Source organism: Lygodium microphyllum, chromosome 5 (assembly GCF_053477565.2).
Source record: "Lygodium microphyllum isolate KBCC chromosome 5, Lygodium_microphyllum_v1.1.10, whole genome shotgun sequence".
Taxonomy (NCBI): Eukaryota; Viridiplantae; Streptophyta; class Polypodiopsida; order Schizaeales; family Lygodiaceae; genus Lygodium; species Lygodium microphyllum.
In genome coordinates this window covers 146,023,510-146,037,867 of record NC_141139.1, presented here as the reverse complement: position 1 = coordinate 146,037,867, position 14,358 = coordinate 146,023,510, and the positions used below count along the sequence as shown (strand labels likewise).

Sequence of the window (14,358 nt, the reverse complement as noted above, 5' to 3'; positions counted from 1 at the left end):
GGCTTGGAATCATCGAGAGGGTGAAAAGTTCCCCCTAGGTTGGGTTGGTTCACCCCTTTATGTTCTTCAATAGTGAGAGAGATTTCACCATCCTTTTGTCCCACTATCTCCCCCATCATCCACCTTTTTTGTCAGTGGATATTCTCAACATGGCAAGACATTCTAGACTAAGAAATTTTAGCTTTGATGATGTGTAAGGATTGAATGAAAATAAAGTATTGGATTAGGGCTTTACCCTTGCGATTCACTGACTCACTGATGGCATTAGCTCACCCTTTACAATTTATTTTGAAACACTCAAGAATCCCAGTATAAGATCATGGTTATTGAATCAATGTACAATACTTTTGAAATGGAGCTTGATCAAAATGAAAACGAAGCTAAGAGTTGATCTAGTAGGTTCTCTGATTTAACATGGAATTGAAGCCTATGGATGAATCAATCTCTCACCATCAAGCCAATACATGCTACAACAAGCAATATTAGAGAGATTTTAGAATAAAATGTAGTGGATTACTTCTTTAAATGATTGTAAAATCTTATTGAATCAAGTAGAATGAATCTTCAACTATATGCATTAAGAATTTCCCCCAAATTACTCATCACTTCCATATCTCCAATGTCAAGTAATCAATCAATCTCAGTGCTTGTGAATCAAGATAACTTCAATATAAAAGAATCTTCAACATTATAGAGTACTCATGATGATAATAAGACTCCCCCTAGGAGTCCACCTATAAGAAATCATCTATATTACGTGCGTTCAAAAGATATTAAGAAATACTCTTTCTTTACATACTATAAGGCTTTCAAATGACCCCTTACAAAACTTATGAAATTTTTTTAACTTGTTATTTAAAGATAAATTTTGCAAATATAATCTAGTTAAAATTACTAAATATAATACCCTTTTTTTAAAAAACTCACATGGTATCTTACATGTTCTATAAGTTGGACCCCCGACATAGGAGCTTGACATGAAAAATCCCCAAAACATTAGCCAATAGTGGTCTCTTGATGTCCAAATAGCTTGAAAGCTTGCAATCTTGAGGTATGATCATTGTAGAGGAGTGTGTAAGAGAAATTATTGACAAATCTTCAAGAAATTGAAGCTTCAAGAAGATAATGGCCATGACTACCCTATTGTATATTTAGGGCTTCTAATGAATGAAATAAAAAAGTAAGAAAATATGAAGAAATCTTGCTATGGAGTAAGATTATCAATTACTTGATGTGTATAGAAGAGATGAATTGTTGTGGATCACTAAGATGTTTCTTGTAAACCAATTGAAAATGCAACATAAATTTTGAGCTTAATTCTAGGTTTTATGGTAACCATTACACATCAAAATTGTACTCTTTCTTGTGAAGAATCAAGCTCACTGACTCTTGACAACTGTAGATGAGTTCTCAGTCATGTGTGCTTCAATAAGTGAGTTGGGACATTAGGCACTGTGGTTAGGAGTTAGACCTATGGTTTATACCATTGTAGTGAAGTGTGTAAGGTTGTGTGATGAATGAATAATGAAGAAGAAGCAACAAAGTACTCTACTCTCTAAGCTCACTCTATGCCTATGTCTCTTTCTCCCTCTCCAAATTTGTAACATGGTGTCACAGCCATGAAGCCATGAGATCTTGAGGGCCTATGAACTCAGCATTGGTATCGTGCGAGTTAGAGTTTGAAGTCAAGAGATGTATTTGATCTGCAAAGGTTCATTGAAACCATAGCTATACTTGGACTGGTCTGTGTTAGAGATTTGGCACATCACATTGGTAAAGAGCTTATGGAGGCTTGAAGAGAGGGTTAATGGCAAGCATTAAAGCTTGTTATTGAGATCATTTAGGACCAGCAAAGTAGGCAGCAAATTAGGTTGAACTGGGTAGATTGCACTTATTTTTAAATGTAAAAAAGGGGGCAAAACTAAGCATGCTATGCCTTGGTGATTGTGGGCACTTTGACTCTTTGTACTAGAGCTTTTTTAGCCTAATGGGATACCAATAATTCCCAACATTAGTTACTTATAAGCAGTGTTGCATCGGCCATATCTAGATAGTGTGAACAATCTTGAATTGCAGCTAGTTGTGATAGGGGAAGATCAGGCACTCCTGCAACTATTAAGTGCTTAATGGTCATACTAAGCATCATGAAATGCTTCAAAGTGTACAAGGATTCAAACTCATGAATGTGGCATGATTAAGCAAAAGAAATACTCAATTTTGGAAGTTAATAGGTGGCTAAAATTTGATTTGAATGTATGCCAATTTATATTTGAAGTTATGGAGCCATGTGGAGCTTGATTGGTACTTGAAAATGCTTGGATATTTGCCACATGGGTTGGGGATTTTTTTGGATACATTGAGCATTGAATGCTCAATTTTGAACTATGTCATAGCTAGTTTTGACCTAGTGCTAGTTGATTCTAGCCTATATGAAAATTGTTTGGCACTACTACTAGTTGTATGAACAACTGTTGATGCTCATATGCCCCTGCATTCAACCCCAAGTTATGGTACATGTCAGAGATTTTTTAGGCTAGTTTGAGCTAAAGATACTCTTTTTTCAACAAATAATATATTGCTCATTATCCACAGGCTATTGGTTTCAGAAATGGTTGTCCAAGCTATCTATATTTAGACAGCTTGTTTACATAAGGAATATGAAGGAGATGAAGTCTATATGAACATGTTGTTACTGCTAGATGTTTCACCACATGTTTGGAGAATTTTTTGACAATTGTTGAGCTGAAATTTATTGGTTATTGCACAGTTTTACTATCATAAAGTTAGTGGATTGAAACCATCCTACTTTATCAGTGAGCTATATATGCATCCAAAATGAAAGTTTTGGAACTCCCATGTCAGCAATATACTCAAATGAGCTGAACTAAACTAGTTGCAAAGTACAAATAGATATACTTGTGTTGGTTCTACCTTGCATTTCATCCATTTTTTCTTACCCATGCATTGAAATTTTCATATTCAATATCCATAAGGAAAAAGTGGATGCTAGGGACACTACAATACAAAAGAGAGGTGACCCTCCCTTACTATTTATGACCCTAAAGGGATGCAAAAGTATAGCCTTGGAGATAATTTCCCCATTTTAATTAAAAATGTAGGTACCTCTAGGATTTCACTATTTGAGTGATATTGGGATTGAGATACTTAGCATAATATCAGTAAATTAGTTACCCATAAGGATTATAGGCAGAACAGGGCCAAAGATCATGTTATTACATGTTAGAGTCACTTACAAGTGTTGCAAGATCATTATAGGGATTATATAATCATATTTTGATGCTTATGAGTTATTAATCCTTCTATAGAGATATCTATAGCCCTCCCCATAAGTCACTCAATGTTCCTATAAGACATATACAAGGTACAAGGAGCTTAGACAGGTTTGGAAAGCTAGTTCTAGAATTGGAGTCATTTTAACAAAACTCTAAGGCTAGATATTGATACAAGATATCATTTGTTTCATTTTGAGCAAAAATATCATCATTTGGGCATATGAATAAAAGTTATTGGCAAAATGTTGACTACAAGTCACTAGGATAGTATTATTGGACTTATGGCGAAGAATAAAAAGAAGGATCCAATAATGGACACTATTCAAGACGAGTTGAGGGTGTACCATAGTGAGTGAGAATCTTCTCAAGAGACAATAAATTAAGAACAAGATTTAGTGGAAATGAGTGTAACCAATACCCATAATGCTCAAGATCCTAATCAAGTTGAAGAGGTCAGTGCATCAATATGCATCTTACAACTCAAACAACTATCAACAACTATCCAATGATATCAAAGACATGAAGGAAGGGTTCAAGATGGATATAGAAACTAAGCATGAGTTTGGATTTTAAACTAGACAACGTCATAGATTTATTTGGTGAGAGGATGATACCTTTTCTAGCCCTTAATTTGCAAACCTCACCTTATCCAAAAAACCTAATACCTAGGACCTTTAATCATCAAAATGGTGTAAATTTTGAGATTATAGAGCCTTCAAGATCGAGAGAATCTAATTAGTACTTTCAAGACAAGTATAAAAAAAGATATAGGTGAACTCAAATGTGTGTAATGAGCTTGAGGAAGTGCATTGATTCCAAGCTAAGAAGGGGACTACCATGAGTGCAATCCTTTCTATAATTCATTTTATGGACTACCTTCAAATGTGTTTAAGAGGGTGGAGGTTAACCATTTATCCCCACATGAAGACAAGCTTGATGAAAGAAGAAAATCACATGACAAATTATGTGGTGTGTATCATTCATTTGAATAACATCATTCTTTTGGAAATAATCTTGCTAATAGAGACCATAATTCATTTGGATAGAAGATACCTATGTGAATAATCATTATTTTGGTCAGCCCTAAGTTCAAGGAAATCCTTCTAATTATTTTAGACAATTGCCAATACAATCCAGTCATTTTGGGAAGCCTTAAAAGTGCATGGTAATGGGAATAATTCCTTTGGGCAATATCCTAATGGTCAAGGATCTTGAAATCATGATGTACATAGGCCACCATATTTTGGGATCTATAGAAATGGATAGCCAAGCGTGAGTGGGCACTAGCCACATTATGATAAAAAGTACAAGGAAAAGATAATCATTATTAATTTTACTGATAAAAATCCATCCCCTATGAAGTTAGAGTGGTTTGATAAGGTGAAAATATACATTATGTTGGACCCACATGTCACAAATCGCATGGTGGGGAGACTTGAGATGTTGTGCCAAACACACACACCATACACACAAGAGAAGGCTCACACAAGAACACAAGAGAGAGATGGAGGCTAAAAAAATTTTAATGGTTTTTTTTTAAATAATAAAATATACACAAAGTATAGGTAAGATACAATATAAAGGAAAGTTGCTTATTAAGTCAAACAATGCATAACTAACTATCTTAATCGACTCGCACTATAACTATGCCAATTGTGGGCATGTGCAATAAACCAAATATAATAAGTGATAAGTCTATGGCCATGTGATGATCATATTGACCATAAACATGCTAAGTATAGATGTGTAGATCCACCTAACCAGGTAGTCCATCATCAATGTCTACACATGTTGAGCTTGCTATCTCAACACTCCCTCTCAAGCTCAAATATATCTCTACAACTCCACGTAAGCTTTGAAATTTTTGAAGCTTCTCTCCACCCAATACTTTTGTAAAGATGTCAATTATTTGATCATGTGTGCTAATATATACTAAGTCAATCTCTTCTACAAGCACCTTCTCTTTCATAAAATTGTAATCGCGAGGGATGACGTTCTGCCCCCGTCACCCGATCGGCACACGCGGAGGTCCGCCCTCGCCGCTGGGGCAGCTCGGCAGACCCTCGACAGCCTCCGAGGTCAAGAAGCAGACCCCTAGACCCAGCCCTCAGAGCCAATCCTTTTCCTGAAGTTACGGATCCGTTTTGCCGACTTCCCTTACCTACATTGTTCTATCGACCAAAGGCTGTTCACCTTGGAGACCTGATGCGGTTATGAGTACAACCGGGCGTGATCGGCATTCACTCCTCTAGATTTTCACGGGCCGCCGGGGGCGCACCGGACACCACAAGACGTGTGGTGCTTTACCAGCCGTCGCTGGACCCTATCTCCGGGTGATCCGATTTCAGGGTGGGCGGGCTCTTAAAAAGAAAAGAGAACTCTTCCCGGGGCCCCTACCGACATCTCCGGATTCGGTCACGTTGCCTTCCACTGCCACGTCCCGGTTCGGGAATGTTAACCCGATTCCCTTTCGATGAGCGGCGCGCATTGCGCCCTTGACACAGGACTGCCCCATCTCTTAGGATCGACTAACCCATGTCCAATTTCTGTTCACATGGAACCTTTCTCCACTTCGGTCTTCAAAGTTCTCATTTGAATATTTGCTACTACCACCAAGATCTGCACTGGGGGCCGTTTCACTCGGGCTCGCGCTCGGAGCTACGCCACGATCCCCACGCCCTCCTACTCATCGGGGCCTCGCACTCGGCCCGATGGCCGGGTATAGGTCACGCGCTTCAGCGCCATCCATTTTCGAGGCTAGTTGATTCGGCAGGTGAGTTGTTACACACTCCTTAGCGGATTTCGACTTCCATGACCATCGTCCTGCTATCTTAATCAATCAACACCCTTTGTGGGATCTAGGTTAGCGTGCAGTTTGGCATCGTAACCCGGCTTTCGGTTCATCCCACATCGCCAGTTTTGATTACCAAAAATGGCCCACTTGGAGCTCGCATTCCGTGCCGGGGTTCAACAGAGCAACCCCGGCCGCTTACCTATTTAAAGTTTGAGAATAGGTCGAGGGTGTTTCACCCCCGATGCCTCTAATCATTCGCTTTACCTAATAAAACTGCGAGGAGCTCCAGCTATCCTGAGGGAAACTTCGGAGGGAACCAGCTACTAGATGGTTCGATTAGTCTTTCGCCCCTATACCCAATTCTGACGAACGCTTTGCACGTCAGTATCGCTACGAGCCTCCACCAGAGTTTCCTCTGGCTTCGCCCTGCTCAGGCATAGTTCACCATCTTTCGGGTCCCAACAGGTATGCTCCCACTCAAACCTTTCACAGAAGATCATGGTCGGTTGATGGTGCACCCCGTGAAGGGGATCCCACCTGTCAAGTTCCTTGCACCTCCGTGGGCTTGCCACCCACCGGCTCGCGTACATGTTAGACTCCTTGGTCCTTGGTACAAGCAATACAAGTTGTGAAGGGGGAAAGAAGGGTCTGCCAAGAATAAGAGTGTACACAAGAACCAAGGAGTTACACATAAATGAAGATGGATTAAGTTCTAAGAAGAGGAAGTGCATTAGCGTTGTGTTTATGTATTTATATGTGCATCCGGGGATGCTTGGGAACATTTACTTGTGTGTAATGAGCATTGCATTCATTTGGGGTCATCCTCTCCCTTACAAGTCAAGGTTTAAGGTCTTTTCTTTCATTAAGGAAGACGAGAGAGGTAATTCTCTCACTAAGAAAGACGAGAGACATGATCCTCTAGAAGTGAGGAGAAAAGTAATTTTCTCTTTCTAAGGTCTAAAATGACACAAGCTTTTGTATGGAAATCAATATTTTGAGGCCCAAGGCAATTTAATGAACTCTCCTTAAGGTGGTTGCATGGACCACAAGTTAAGAGTACAATTTAAGAAGCTTTTTTTTTAAGACATGGTGAATCCATTTTTAAAATATCTCTCGGTAGAAAGACGAAATCTAAAAATGACCCAATGGGTTATCAGAAACAACGAGATCTACAACTTTCATGTTGGACATTTTTTCATCCGAGCAACACACAGAGAGATATCTCAAAATTGGTGCTATAGAGTAGGTCTTGGAACAACCACATCTTGCATGAAGATCTAACTTTCCAATCTTGACACTCAAGTATCTCTCCAAGAAGAGAAGCTCTTGAAAGGCTATAAAAGAGAAGGCTCTCATTGGGTGTGAGAGAGGTGAAGGAAGCATCACTTTGCATGCATCCAAGAGAGAAGAGAATGTGCAAGTGTTGTGGAAGCGTTGCTGAAATCAAGTACTGTAGAAACTCTACTGAAATTAAGAGGAGAAGAGAAGGTGCAAGTGCTATGAAAGCTTTACTGAAATCAAGCTCCAAGAGGAGAGCCCTACACATATTGTGTAGGAGAGAAGGAGACTCAAGAAGGATCAAAAGGTGCCAACTTCCAAGTTATGCAAGTGTTAGCCGACTATATACTGTGCAAGGAACCGTGATCTTGCTTCCAAGATCTACAAGTAAGAGATGGTTTGTGTAATAGAGGAGCTTGCTCCTTTGTCAAAAATATAACTCCACAAGGGGGGGGGAGAGGACTGGCCCATCTTCCAGCCCCTAGTGTGTTGTCAATTTCTCTCTCTCTCTCTCTCTATATATATATATATATACATACATATATATATACATATATATATACATATATATATACATATTCTTTCTTTCTTTATTTATTTTCTCTCATATGTTCTCTCTCTATGCGCCAGCATAATATTCACCATATAAATTTTAAGTATATAAGAAAGTCAAGCGTGTACCTCAAATCTTATAACAATTAGCATCCCATATGATAGACATCATTTTAGGCAAGCTAAAAGCATTATGTTGAGATAATTACTTAGCAAATGTGCTAACCATTTAATCAATATGATCATGTGTATGACCCACCATCAAAAATTTCACTTTTACTTTTTGAAATATCCCCATGTGTACAAGCATATTGAGATAGCCCAAAATTGTTTGATTTTTTTGCTTTCTTACTATGTTATTCAACTACAAATAAAGAATAGGTGGTAAAGCACCCTCATAGCTAGAGATCAAAATGTTGTAACGGGATACATAGAAACTAGGGGTTAGACACACAATCACACTTGACTGGGGTATATAAGGTGTAAGAGTCCTAGATTAGGGAAACCAACTATTATCAAGAACATACTCTTCACCTCCATCTTCAGCTTCCATGGCTTCCTCCTTCTTTCTCCCCTCTTTTCTTTCTTTCTCTCTCCTCTTCTAGTATTCCTTTCTCTTCTCCTTACTCTCTTTCTCTCTCTTTAGCTCATTCTTCTCTCTCCTCTCAATTTCATTCATTACAAGAGGTATTAGAGCATCAAGCTTTGGTCCTTTTCTTATTTTCCCTTTCTCCCTTTTCAAATCCCAAAACCCTAGTTACTCAAATTACTGGTACATGTACAGTTAGAAGGACTATAGTTAGTCTCAACTTTTTGAAGCAAGCAGGAGCTATGGCTAGAGACTCAAACATACCTAGAGCTAAAATGGCTAAACTAGCATGTTCTCACTCCTTTTCATGAAAATTTTAGGGGTTCTAGGCAAAGTTTAGAGATGCAGGAGTTAGAAGAGGGCAAAAACCCCAATTACTTTTTGTCTCTGCCCTCCTTCTCTCTCTTCTCCTATAAGCTACCATGGTTGCCCATACCACAAAAACCACCAAGAACTTGCTTGAGGCTGCTCCAAAGCATTATCAGACCCTAGAACCTTTTTCTTGACCCCACTAGCTTGAGATCAAGTAGTGGAGTAGGGGGGTTGTTGCCCAAAAGGCTTATAGGGAAATCCCCACAAATTTCGACACATTTTTTGTTGGCTGCCCTGCTGCTCCAATCCTCCTATTTTTTTCCCTCCTATTGATCTTTGGTACTCTTGCCACTCTAGGGCACTTGTGTAAAAAATTACACAGCGCAACGAATAGAATCTGAGAAAGAGATAGAGAGTACACAACATATAAGAGGAGAATTAGTAAATTCTTTAGCTCCAAACAACTGATACAAAGATGGCTCTGTCCACTTGTGTGCTTCCACTGTGTGAAGCTTAGATGGCGATCTAGATAGAAGATAGGTGAAGAGCTTAAGGCTAGCTAGAACAACAACTCTGACTGGGTGAAAGATGAATGATAAATGGTGGTGAAGGGGTTTAGCTTTTATAGCCCATGAAGGCCGTTAGGTCGGCCTGACCGACCTACCATATGAGCCTCCACTAGTCGGCCAAGGAATATTCCCTTTACCATCGTGCCGGGGGTGCTTCCCCCCGGACCCCCGCCAGGGGGGCCACTGGCCCCCCTGGACCCCCCAGCCAGGGGCCGCTTCTGCGGCCCCAGGACCCCAAAATAGGGGCCCCTTTTAACTCCCTTACCCTGCAACTCGATGCAATGCATCTCGAGTTGCTGCCAACTTAACCACTTCGTCTAACCCAAAGATTAGACCCACAACAGTCATCTTTTTGCCATCCGGTCACATAGACCTCATCTGATATACAAGTCAGGACTCAACCAATGTCCTGGCTCACATTTGGCTTCTCCTCATAATGGGGGCCTTACAACTTTGAGCACCATAGGTCATTGGTGGCACCTATTGAGGGTGGGGCATTGATCATATCTAACACCCCCACTCAATGTCCACCCATAGGTGAACTATCTCCTCGGCCCGAGTCTCTGAAGATGAACTTGAAGCAAATCCTTCATAAGTGCTTTGGTGAAGATATCTGCTTCATTCTCCTCTGTTGGACAGTAGACCAGTTCCACTATCCCATCCTCCATCAAATTATGCACATAGGGATACTGGATCTCTATATGTTTGGTGCGTGCATGAAACACTGGATTTTTGGCAATCGCGATGCAACTCTGATTGTCACATCTCAGCACAGTTGGTTCTTCATCTTGCACTTCCATATGTCATAGAATCCTTCTCAACCATACTGCTTCACATGCAGCAAAACAAGCTGCCTTGTACTCTGCTTCAGTAGAAGACAATGCCACTATTGGCTGCTTCTTACTAATCCAAGAGAAAATTCCTGAACCTAAAGAGAAACAATAACTAGAAATTGACTTCCTGGAATCACTCTGTCTACTGCCCAATCTGAGTCACAGTTCCCCACAAGAGAAGTTCCGAAACTGTATGTGATACCATAGTCAAGAGTTTCCTTCAAGTATCTGAGCACCCGCATCCTAGCCTTCCAATGACTCTCATGAGGTTTGTTTGAGAACCTACTCAAAACACCAACAGCAAAACTAATATCTGGTCTGGTGTTACACAAGTAGATCAACAATCTCCTATGCCTCCCAATGTCTGCTAGTGCTGATGTATCCTCGATAGATAACTTCGATAGATAACTTTGCATTCACCTCCATAGGTGTAGCTATCTCCTTGCACTCGGTCATGCCAAATGCCTTCAAGATCTCCCATGCATACTTCTTCTGAGAGATGAAGATATTTCGTGGCTCTTGCTAGACTTCAATCCCCAAACAATAGTGCAGCAAGCCCAAGTGTGTCATTTCAAACTCAGAACTCAAAGCCTTTCGAGTTTGGTTGATCATATCTTCATAGTCACCTGTAATAAGAAGGTCGTCCACATATAGGACAATCACTACAGACTTTTTACCATCCCTGTAAACGTACAAGTTAGCATCTGAGGTACATCTTTTGAAGTTTAGGTTTAAAAAGAACTTATCTATCTGCTAGTACCATGGTCTAGGGGCTTGTTTCAGCCCATACAATGCATTCTTCAGTTTACACGCTTTGTTCTTAGAATGGGGGGCCTCAAACCTTGGTGGCTGAGCCACGTACACCTCCTCCTTGAGGTCACCATTTAAGAATGCTAACTTAACATCCATTTGGTACACTGGCCACTTCTTGTGGGCAGCCACTACAAGTATTGTGCGAATAGTGGTCATTCTGGCAGTTGGGGCAAATGATTCTTGAAAATCAAGCCCTTCAACTTGTAAAAATCCTTGGGCAACTAGTCTAGCTTTGTACTTTTCTAAGGTACCATCAACCTTGTACTTTACCTTCCAGATCCACTTGGTGCCAATAACCTTCCGCTTTGCTAGTCGATCCACTAGCTCCCAAGTGTCATTCTTCATTATGTTGTCATAATCTTCTTGCATAGCAACCTTCCATGATGGATCTACAAGTGCTTCTTCTAAGTCAGTTGGCTCCTTTACTTCTCTCATAATCTCAACCATCAAGGCCATATTGACTATGTGAATAGAAGCCCTCCTTTGCTCCTCTATTCTCTAAGACCTCCTTGGTCCGTCTGTCTTCTCCTCAACAGATGCAGGCATAGGATTATTGTGGTCATAGAGCTGCTTCACCCAATGCGGCAATGGCTTTTCTGGTGGGGTGATGCCAGGTTGGTGAACTTTTTTCTCATCATCTGAAGATGTTGCTTCCTCCTCCTTAAGGATAGGGCCAGCTCTCGGGACAGGTTCATAGTGGATGACTTCTTCGCTTGATGATAAAGTGGAAGAACTTGCCTTCTCCTCCTCTACTGTATGCAGCTCCTCCTTGAACACTACATCACGGCTCGCGATGATCTTCTTTGCCTCTTGGTCATATAATTTGTAAGCCTTCTGCTCATCACTATAACCCAAGAAGTTACATTTTCTGCTTTTTGGTTTTAACTTGTTTCTCTGCTCATTTGGAACATGTGCATAACATTCACATCCAAAAATTCTGAAATGTGAGACAAATGGTTTCTTACCAGTATAAGCCTGATGAGGTGTTTTTCCCTTGAGAGCCTTTGTGTAGCTCTGATTTAAAATGTAGACTGCAGTATTAACAGCTTCAGCCCAAAAATGGTTAGCCAATCCCTTGCCCTTTAGCATGCATCTTGCCATCTCCACAATGGTGTGATTCCTGCGTTCCACAACACCGTTCTGCTGAGGTGTGTGAGGTGTCATCAATTGACGCTTGATCCCTCTGCTCTTGCAAAAGTCTTCAAACTCCTTTGAGTTGAACTCACCACCACCATCTGTTCTAAATTTCTTCACACTTTTCCCTGTTTCATTCTCAACAAGTTTTAGTCATTCTTTAAACTTACCAAAAGCTTGAGCCTTATCACAAAGGAAGTACACCCACATCTTCCTACTGTAGTCGTCGACAATCAACATAAAATAAGAAGATCCCCCCAAGGCCTATGTAGGCATCTTACCACACAAGTCAGCATGCACCAACTCTAGAGGAGCCTGTGCTCTATTCTTGTTTTCTTGTGGAAATGCCTTTCTCTGTTGCTTTCCCATCATACAAGCTTCACATGGTTCCTTCAATTCAGTTATTGTAGGTAGGTGAGTAACCATACCTTGCTTTTGCATCTCCTTCAACACTGCAAATCCGATGTGTCCAAACCTTTCATGCCAAAGCTTACTTGTACCCACTCCAGCGGTGGCTGTAAGAGCACTTAGCTCATACAGGTTGTTCGTTCTTTCTCCTTTGCCAACAATTGTGCCAGCACTATCAAGAACTTCTGCACCTGTCTTCTTGAACCTCACTTCATGACCAAGATCAGTTATGGCAGCAACTGATAACATATTTCTCCTGATTTCGGGAACATACAACACATTTGAAAGCTTTTTGACATTACCATTTGCAGCAACAAAAGAAATAGTACATGTGCCTGCAGCAAGGCATTTAGCATCATTTCCAACTGTCACAGTGATGGATTCTTGTAGAGGCTACATAGAACTGTATAGACCTTTCTTGTTGGTCATGTGATGGGAGGCCCCACTATCCAACACCCATGAGTCAGTGGTAGATTCTTCTTGTGCCGAAGAGGACACTTCCTCAATGGTCGCCATGAATAATTCCAACTCTGCTTCAGCCGTATTGGTTGCCTCTTTCCCTTTACTTTTAAGGGTACCATTCTTTTAATCTACCTTCTTGACATGACAATCTACAATTGCATGTCCTTTCTTCTTGTAGTAGAAGCACTCTCCTTGAAACTTCTTCTTGCCGCCCTTCTTCTTTTTGTCACCATCATTTTTGGTGGAGGAACCACCTTTGCCTTTTGCATTGGCAGAGAATGTAGCATCTCCATTGTTGCTTCCTTCTTAGACTTTCAGCCTCAACTCCTCCATCAATAATGCACAAAACTCCTCAAAAGTCAAAGCTTGAGGTCTTACCTGAGTATTAAGGGCAGTTTACTAGTCCATCAAACTTTTGTGGACAAATCCAAAGACACCTCTGAGCTAGCTCTTTGCTAGTCTTTTGTATCCTAGCACCAACCATCTGGTCACGCAGATTCTTAATCCGAGTGATGAATGCTTCAACCATCTCTCCTTCAGCAAACTTCTCTGCTGCTTGTTGATTCTCCAAGTTTTGAATCCTTGTTTGGTTTCGTGTTTCATACTGACTCCTTAGTACATTCCAAGCCTCTGACACTTTGGTTGTATGCTAAATCAAAGTCAAAACAATGTAAGAACAGCTTGTAACTAAGGCACACAATGCATCTGTATTCCTTCGTTTCCAAGCTCGTAGAAGATCTGCATTCGGAGGAATCATCACACTAGAATTTGATGGGTTGGAGGTAGGCTGTGGTTCTGCGTCAATCCCCAGCACAGTCTCTAGAAGCTCATAAGAATCAAGGATAGTTGTAATTTTGAACTTCCACAAGGTGTAGTTTGTACCATCTAACTTGCCTTCACTAAAGGTTGGTGGATGAATCCTCAGTGTTTGAATAGACGGTACAGCAGCACCACCTCCCGCACCGCTTCCTGATGCGCCAGAACCGCTTCCAGAAGTCGACATAGATTCTCTTTGCTGTTGAAGCCTTTGCCTCTTACACACTCTCCGATCTCTAGAGCCCCATGGTAGAACCCCAATTACTTTTTGTCTCAGTCCTCCTTCTCTCTCTTCTCCTACAAGCTACCATGGTTGCCTATACCACAAAAACCACCAAGAACTTGCTTGAGGCTGCTCCAAAGCATTATCCAACCCTAGAACCTTTTTATTGACCCCACTAGCTTGAGATCAAGTAGTGGAGTAGGGGGGTTGTTGCCCAAAAGTCTTATAGGGAAATCCCCACAAATTTTGACACATTTTTTGTTGGCTGTCCTACTGCTCCAA

At 40.8% G+C, this 14,358-nt stretch overlaps 1 pseudogene; it reads right to left on the bottom strand.

The window, feature by feature from the left end:
• Nucleotides 1-5,469: 5,469 nt before the first annotated feature.
• On the bottom strand, nt 5,470-6,692 carry LOC148036498 (25S ribosomal RNA; annotated as a pseudogene).
• Nucleotides 6,693-14,358: the final 7,666 nt, after the last annotated feature.